The sequence below is a fragment of the Bos taurus genome, chromosome 9 (genome assembly GCF_002263795.3).
Source record: "Bos taurus isolate L1 Dominette 01449 registration number 42190680 breed Hereford chromosome 9, ARS-UCD2.0, whole genome shotgun sequence".
NCBI classification, from domain to species: Eukaryota; Metazoa; Chordata; class Mammalia; order Artiodactyla; family Bovidae; genus Bos; species Bos taurus.
The window spans coordinates 17,737,494-17,746,256 of NC_037336.1; positions in this window are offsets into that span (position 1 = coordinate 17,737,494).

The window sequence follows — 8,763 nt, forward strand, 5'->3', positions numbered from 1 at the left end:
ATTGAGCTATTTCAAATCCTGAAAGATGATGCTGTGAAACGCTGCACTCAATATGCCAGCAAGTTTGGAAAACTCAGCAGTGGCCACAGGACTGGAAAAGGTCAGTTTTCATTCCAATCCCTAAAAAAGGCAATGCCAAACAATGCTCAAACTACCACAGAATGGCACTCATCTCACACGCTAGTAAAGTAATGCTCAAAATTCTCCAAGCCAGGTTTCAGCAGTACATGAACCATGAACTTCCAGATGTTCAAGCTAGTTTCAGAAAAGGCAGAGGAATCAGAAATCAAATTGACAACCTCTGCTGGATCATCAAAAAAGCAAGAGTTCCCAAAAAACATCTATTTCTGCTTTATTGACTATGCCAAAGCCTTTGACTGTGTGGATCACGATAAACTGTGGAAAATTCTGAAAGAGATGGGAATACCAGACCACCTGACCAGCCTCTTGAGAAACCTGTGTGCAGGTCAGGAATCAGCAGTAATAACTGGACATGGAACAACAGACTGTTTCTAAATAGGAAAAGGAGTGCATCAAAGCTGTATACTGTCACCCTGTTTATGTAACTTATATGCAGAGTACATCATAAGAAATACTGGGCTGGAGGAAGCACAAGCTGGAATCAAGATTGCTAGGAGAAATATCAATAACCTCAGATATGCAGATGACACCTCCCTTATGGCAGAAAGTGAAGAAGACCTAAAGAGCCTCTTGATTAAAGTGAAAGAGGAGAGTGAAAAAGTTGGCTTAAAGCTCAAGATTCAGAAAACTAAGATCATGGCATCTGGTCCCATCACTTTATGGCAAATAGATGGGGAAAAAGAGGAAACAATGGCTGACTTTATTTTTCTCGGTTTCAAAATCTCTGCGGATGGTGACTGTAGCCATGAAATTAAAAGACATTTGCTCCTTGGAAGGAAAGTTATTACCAACCTAAACAGCATATTAAATAACAGAGACATTACTTTACCAACAAAGGTCCATCTAGTCAAGGCTATGGTTTTTCCAATAGTCATGTATGGATGTGAAAGTTGGACTATAAAGGAAGCTGAGCACAGAAGAATTGATGGTTTTGAACTGTCATTTTGGAGAAGACTCTTGAGAGTCCCTTGGACTGCAAGGAGATCCAACCAGTCCATGCTAAAGGAGATCAGTCCTGGGTGTTCATTGGAGCAACTGATGTTGAAGCTGAAACTGCAATACTTTGGCCACCTGATATGAAGAGCTGACTCATTTGAAAAGACTCTGATGCTTGGAAAGATTGAGTGCAGGAGGAGAAGGGGATGACAGAGGATGAGATGTTTGGATGACATCACTGCCACAATGGACATAGGTTTGTGTGGACTCCGGGAGTTGGTGATGGATAGGGAGGCCTGCATGCTGTGGTTCCAGGGGTCACAAAGAGTCAGACATGACTGAGCCACTGAACGTAACTAACTGAAAGACAGGGAGAGGTAAAGTAAGAAAAGTTGAGAGGGAGAAAGAGAGAGAGAGTGAGAGAGACCACGAGAGAGATGGGTAGGTCAATCTTGCGAACAGGAAAACCTCCCAGCATCTCACAAGGGGTCTAGCAAGTCCCAAGAGAGAAGTGTTTCATGTGTCTAGGAAGATAAAGCCCTGGACACTTTCTCCAAGTATTGCATGTTCCGTGTGGCATGGAATACTGTCAAGTCACTGATCTTGAAGTAGCCAAACCAAGTGGGTGATGTATATCTCACTGTCAAATTATTGGAGCAAACTCAAGACCATATTGTCCTCTTTCCCTCAGCTCATTCCTTGATACAACTTAAGACCTGAGTAGTACAGCAAATTACAGGTTAGTATATGGTATGTGTGGGGAGTGGGTACAATTTTAAACGGTTCAGTTCAGTTCATTTGCTCAGTTGTGTCTGACTCTTTGCAACCCCATGGACTAAGCCTGCTTAAAGTCACATCCATTGGGTCAGTGACACCATCCAACCATCTCATCTTCTGTCGTCCCCTTCTCCTCCTGCCTTCAGTCTTTCCCAATAAGGGTCTTTTCAAATGAGTCAATTCTTTGCATCAGGTGCCCAAAGGATTGGAGCTTCAGCTTCAGCATCAGTCCCTGCAATGAATATTCAGGACTGATTTCCTTTAGGATTGACTGGTTTGATCTCCTTGCAGTCCAAGGGACTCTCAAGAGTCTTCTCCAACACCACAGTTCAAAAGCTTCAATTCTAGGGATGGTATGGGGAGGGAGGAGGGAGGAGGGTTCAGGATGGGGAACACATGTATACCTGTGGTGGATTCATTTTGATATTTGGCAAAACTAATACAATTATGTAAAGTTTAAAAATAAAATTAAATTAAAAAAAAAAAAGCTTCAATTCTTTGGTGCTCAGCTTTCTTCATGGTCCAACTCTCACATCCATACATGACTACTGGAAAAACCATAGCTTTGACTAGACGAACCTTTTTTGGCAAAGTAATATCTCTGCTTTTTAGTAAAAGTAATTTTATTTTTCAGATAGAAACAAATATACAATTTCAGAAAAGACTGAAGTTTTCCTCCACAATGATAAAATAGAGACAGAAGTTAAGCTGAATCATTAAAAATTAAGCTGATTATAACATTGGATATTTAATAATAATTATATAACTGTAAGAATGTTGGACTTAATCTGCAAAGTAATAGAGAACCACTGTAGGAATTTAAGTACAGAAATTTAACATCACAGTCGTTAATGAAAAATTATTATGAGGAGATATTAGAGGTTAAATATGGTGAAGCATGTTTCCTGAAGAGGCAAAAGATATATTCTTTATTACAATAAAGGCACATTAACAAATTGTGCTTTTAAGAATCAATATCTTCTTGAAGCTGTTTATTATTTTAATTGAGTGACTTCAAGATATAGAATCATCAAACTGAGGAGCAGACCGAGGGAGACGACCAAGAATTAGGTCTTGCAATAAACTCAACCTGACCAGCTGGGCTAATTTTCTCTTAGTGGTTAAGAGTTTTAAGAGAGGAAGATAATGTATTCATATAATTTCTAGGAATAGAACCCTTTCTAACAGTTATATAGGATGTGAGGGAATGGGAATTTGAGATCACATCCAATTTAAGGGCAGCATTAAGTGGGAGAAAGAGGATGCATGCTTTTATATCTCCTTCAAATTTCATATTCAAGCTAGGGTCCTATCTTCTCTCTTACCTGAGTTCTAAGAGCTGACAAATATGCAATGAACTTTTAAAAAGAAAATTTTAAAAAGGCTAAGAAGCTATTTACTACCTATTATAGAATTAAAATTAATTTCCTTCTTTCCCGCTTCCATCCCTTTCTTCTTAAATATTTAGGTGCCACTTTTCCAGGTACCAAGAGAAAAAAAGTCTCTTTTTTCACAAGGCTTATGTTAAACTAAGATAAAAGATGATAAATACACACATACAGCAATGTGAATTATATTGGATGGTAAAAAGAATTCCACAGAGTGATGGAAGGGTGCAGTTTGAAATAGGATGGTCAGGGGAGTAATGATGATGACACAGTGGGCCATGAAATCGGAAAGAGGAGTATTCACACAAAATAAATACAACCCTAAACATTCTGAGGCAGGAGAATGTGTGCCATATTTAAGGGGCAGCTGGGGTTAGTGCACATAGAGTAGAGAGCAGTAGAAGACGATCTCAGGGAGGTAACTGAAAGACTCGACCAGGTGAAGCCTTAGAGGCCATCGTGAGGCCTTTGGCTTTCACTGTCTATAGAACAGGAAGCTATTGGTGTATTTTGTACAAAGCTTTAAAATCTTCCATTTGTAAAGCATCACTCCGTGAGACAAAGAATAACAGGAATCAAGGCGATTTTCCACATCCCACCCACAGCCTTCATTGTCTAGCAAATGAAGGGCTGACATTGACAGAGAGACTGTAAAGATCTTGAAATTGCAGGTTTGGAATGAAAATCAGGAGTGTGGGTTTAGGCATGTAATGCTTGAGATTTCCATTAGATAGCCAAATGAGAATGCCTGGTAAGTAGTTCGATAAATACTAAAATTCAGAGGACAAGTTTGAGCTGGAGATAAAAAAATTGTTTCCTCTAGATGGTATTTAATACCATTAAAATGAATGAGATCCTCTGGGAGTAAGTTCAATTAAGAAAGAGAGAATTAAACCTCCAGTCACACAACCTAGAGAGTATAAAGATGGAAAGAACCAGTAAAGAATGCTGGGAGAGATGCGTCGGTTATTTAAAAGGAAAATTAAACAGTTTGGTGTTCTAAGCCACCTGTGGAAAGTGTGGGAAATATTGATTATGCCAAGTGCTGCTGGTAAGTCAAATAAATTGAGCACTTAGAATTGGATTTAAAGTTTATTCATGGCCTAGAAAAAAACAATTTTGCTAGGTGAGAGCTAAAGCCTGAATAAGTAAGTGTTAGTCACTCAGTCGTGCCCGACTCTTTGCGACCCCATGGACTGCATTCCACCAGGCTCCTGTGTCCATGAGATTTTCCAGGCAAGGATACTGGAGTGGGTTGCCATTTCCTTCTCCAGGGGATCTTCCCAACCCAGGGATCAAACCTGGGTCTCCTGTACTGCAGGCAGGTTCTTTACCGACTGAGCTACAATGGAAACCCAAAGCCTGAATAGAAGACATTTAAAGAGAATGGGAAGAAAGAACTTCAAAACACCTTCCCAAGACTTGATGAAGAGGGAAACAAATAAATATCAGTATCTGGAAGGGGATAGAGAATTATTATTTTAAAATAAGAATATCTACAATACATTTCATAATGATGGGCCTGATTAAGTAGAGTTGTGAAAACTGGTAATGAAGGGCTGAGCTGGGGAGAGTTTCTACAGCTGTTTTGTTGAATAAGTATGGAGGAGACTGATTTCTGGGAGACAGTGAAAGCATTGCCTGAGATCTAGGAACAGCCAGCTTATCAACTACAACAGTAGGGAAGGCGGAGTGTAAAGTCCCAGAAGCAAGTGGTTAGATGGTGGAAGCTGGTGGAGGCTTTATTCGGTGGTTTCTATTTTCTAGTTGAAGAGGAAATGATGTCATCTGCTGAAAAATGAATGTGGTACGGAGGTGTGCGCAAGCAAAGGGGTGAAATGATGTTGTTCTAGGACTTGAAGTCAGCAGGCAGGAAGTGAAGTGAGTCAGCTGGCTGTTCATTTTTCTCCAACCAAAGCATTGAAGAGGCTGGTTATAAAGATTTGGGGCTTGCAGACAAGAGAGACAAGGAGTTAAAGATATTGGCAAGGGTGTTATTTTAATGATGAACTATAGAACTTACTTGGTAGGAAGGGAATTGTCAGGGAAAAATGGTACTAGACAGTGTTGAACAGAGAGGAAAATTTTATTCAAGACTATTGGAGTGATGGAGAGACTGAATTCAACTCCACTGAAACAAAAGGAAACAGAGATTATGAGAGCTTGGCTGAGCTAGTGGAAAAGTGCTGGAGGACACTGGGGAATGTCTTTGGTCAGTCGGATGTGTCTAGTCCATTGAGTCATTCCTGAGTTCGCAGCTGTTTTCCTTTGTGGTTAAGACTAATGCTAAGTCGCCTCAGTCGTGTCCGACTCTGTGCGACCCCAGAGACGGCAGCCCACCAGGCTCCCCTGTCCCTGGGATTCTCCAGGCAAGAACACTGGAGTGGGTTGCCATTTCCTTCTCCAGTGCATGAAAGTGAAAAGTGAAAGGGAAGTCGATCAGTCGTGTCCGACTCTTCGCAACCCCATCAACTGCAGCCACTTTGCTAATGGGTACTTTCCAAGTTAGGTTGCTATCCACCCTACTGGGAGATAGGGGTACTGTCTTTCCTGATAATTTCAGAGATGGCACCTAGGTCCTTGAGAAAGACATTCTTATGTTGTGAAACCAGTAAAAGGCTGGTTTGTCTACATCTCAAAGAGGCTTCCCAGGTGACATTAGTGGTAAAGAATCCTCCTGTCAATGCAGGAGCTACAAGAGATGAGGGTTCAATCCCTGGGTTGGGAAGATCCCTTGGACTAGGAAATGGCAACCCACTCCAGTATTCCTGCCTGGAAACTTCCATGAACAGAGGAACCTGGTGGGCTACAGACCATGAGATTGCAAAGAGTCAGACAGGACCGAGAACACACACCACACACCACACACACACACACACACACACACACACACACACAGAGGAAGAATTTGCAATAGCAAGTTGTCTAAAGTAAATGCTCCAAGAAAAGAAAAGTCAGGGGCCTTACAGTCAGAAAGAAACTTGTTTAAAGTTTAGTCAAGCTGAGTGGAATGTTAAGGCTGCCTTAGTCAGAAGTTGTAGAAAAGAGGGTAAGACACATGGAAATGATGTTCAGATAAGCAGATTATAGGTCTCTATTGGGCCAAATAATTTTAGATGTTGGCATACTGGTATAAGTTAGTAGAAAACACCAGTCTCAGTAATGACATTCTTTCCTATTCTGTGAAATGCAAATAACACGTTGCATGTTAAGACCGTGTGATATTTGTTTTCCGTGTTCCCTTGGTCCTTTTTATACTTGAATGAATCCTTTGAAGCAAGAAAACTGACTTTGTAAATTGTGCCCTAAAAAGTAAATCTCAAGAAAAAAAGAAAGAAAATAAGCATTTAGTGTACATATACCATGTGTCAATAGATTATAGATATTTCCTCATGGATCATCACATTTAATCTTCACAACTCTTAGAATTAAGTAAGAATTAGTTCATTTTTATGGGTGAAAAAAGTACATCTAATGAACTTTTTAAAAAGTTACTTAATGTTTTGATTTAGCTTAGTGTTCTTTGGTATTAATGAAGACCTCTTCATTGTCATTGTCACTGTGAAATAGACCCTCAGTGGTGAGGTCAAACACGGCCTACAAAAATAGCAGATCAAACTTGGTTATTGACAACTTTCTTTTTTCTGGTGCAGTCACTTCCATATTAAACTTTTCCAGGTGCACATTTTCTTAATAAGTATTTTATGACAAAGACAACCATTGTGTAGGTTATTTTTACTCCAGAGAGGATCACTGCCAATGTCCTGTGGAGGTATTTTTTTAAACACTAACATAATGAATAGTGATTTCCAACAGTTTCAACTGTTAATCAAAGAATATACCAGTAACAACCTAACTAGCAGTTCTGCTGATATATCGTTTTACTTGAAATTCTGCATTTTTATTAGAGTAAAATTCATTTCTTTGATATGTAATTTACTTCTTCTTAAAGCATTTTTCCATCAGTCTCTAAAAATAATATATAGAGGTTTCTTTCATTTTAATGATGCAGTCTAAATCTACTTAATAGATGTAGAGGAAAAAAATACATTTAGCCTGACCTTAAGGTAGTAATTCTTTACAAGGAGAAACTATATTTTTCCATTTCAATTTTATAACAGTAGTCAATTTAAAGTATTCCATTGGTATGAACATTATCTTACAAGATTCTGATCATATTAGATTTGAGAATGTAAAAATTTCACTTTAACTACAAATCAGCTTTAAGACTTTGTCTTCAATATCAAATATCTCTCTAATTCAAATCCCTTTGTTTTATTTACAGTGGATGTCTAAACACAATAGATGACTCGTGTTTGACTCTGGTTATTAATAATTAGAGAATGGAAGCAATATTGAGGCTCCAGGAGAATTGTTAAAATAGAGTGAATTTGTATTGAAACATCCACAAATCACATTTATTAAATCACGCAAAAGCCCACTCTTTCAGTTTAAAGTGTGCAATGAATTATTTTCATGCTATGAAGATTTCCAGAGTTTTGGGTGTGGTTGCCAGTCCTTGACATTCTCAGCAAAGATGATCTCAATTATATGGATCTATTCCATGCAATTAAGGAATGAGAGTACATACTACTCTTGGAGATCAATTGGTCTCATCCTTTGATATCTGTCCTGACTTCCTACATCAGAGAAAACTGTGCTCACTGCAGAGACTAGTGAATAGAGCAGTCACCAGACTCTCATCTTAGCATCTTTTGAGGGTTTACTTCACCATGAATGTTGCAAGAGCCACTATACTTCATTTACCTTTTTCAGAAAAGTGAGAAAAAAATCCTCTGTCAAATTTCCACCACTTGAAAAGATATTTGCAAAGTGCAAAGCAGTAGATGATAAGCAGCAACCTACAAAATCACCAAAAGGAGACTTGAAAGTGATTTTATGACTTTATAGTTTTGTATTTGCTGACTTTAATTTTAAGATCATTTCCAAAAGTAATTATTTTTTCTTTTGAGCTTATCTTGAAATGACACATTATAAATAGGAACTCTAGACATCACATAGCTTAAACTGAAATTGTATACCCCAAAAGTCCTAATGGGAGAGTCTGAATTATGTCATCTTGGCTAATCTGGGACTGTATGTCTCAGAATCCTCTTCCCTATTTGGTCCCAACTTGAAGCTGGCCACAAGAGAATTCGCATCAGATCTGGATTAGTGAAGCAATAGCCGTCACTCTCTGAAGATCATCATAGCTGGAGGCAGAGAAATAGATGCAGAGGTGCTGATGGCTCCCAGTGTATGCTCACTCTTCTCTACTCTGAATTCTTCTCTTCTTCCTGACCATTGACCCTCCTGAACCACAGCTTTCCAGTCCCGCCACATGCTTGACTATGAACTCACAAGGACAGTAACTGAGGAATCACTTCTACACCAACACTGCAGCCCACTCCAGCAACTCGATGGTCCTTGTTTCCTAATATCGTTAAGCTTTGACATGTCCTCCTGTGCCTGCACTTCAGGAGAACTGCCTAATGATTTATAATGACTGCTAAAAAATCTT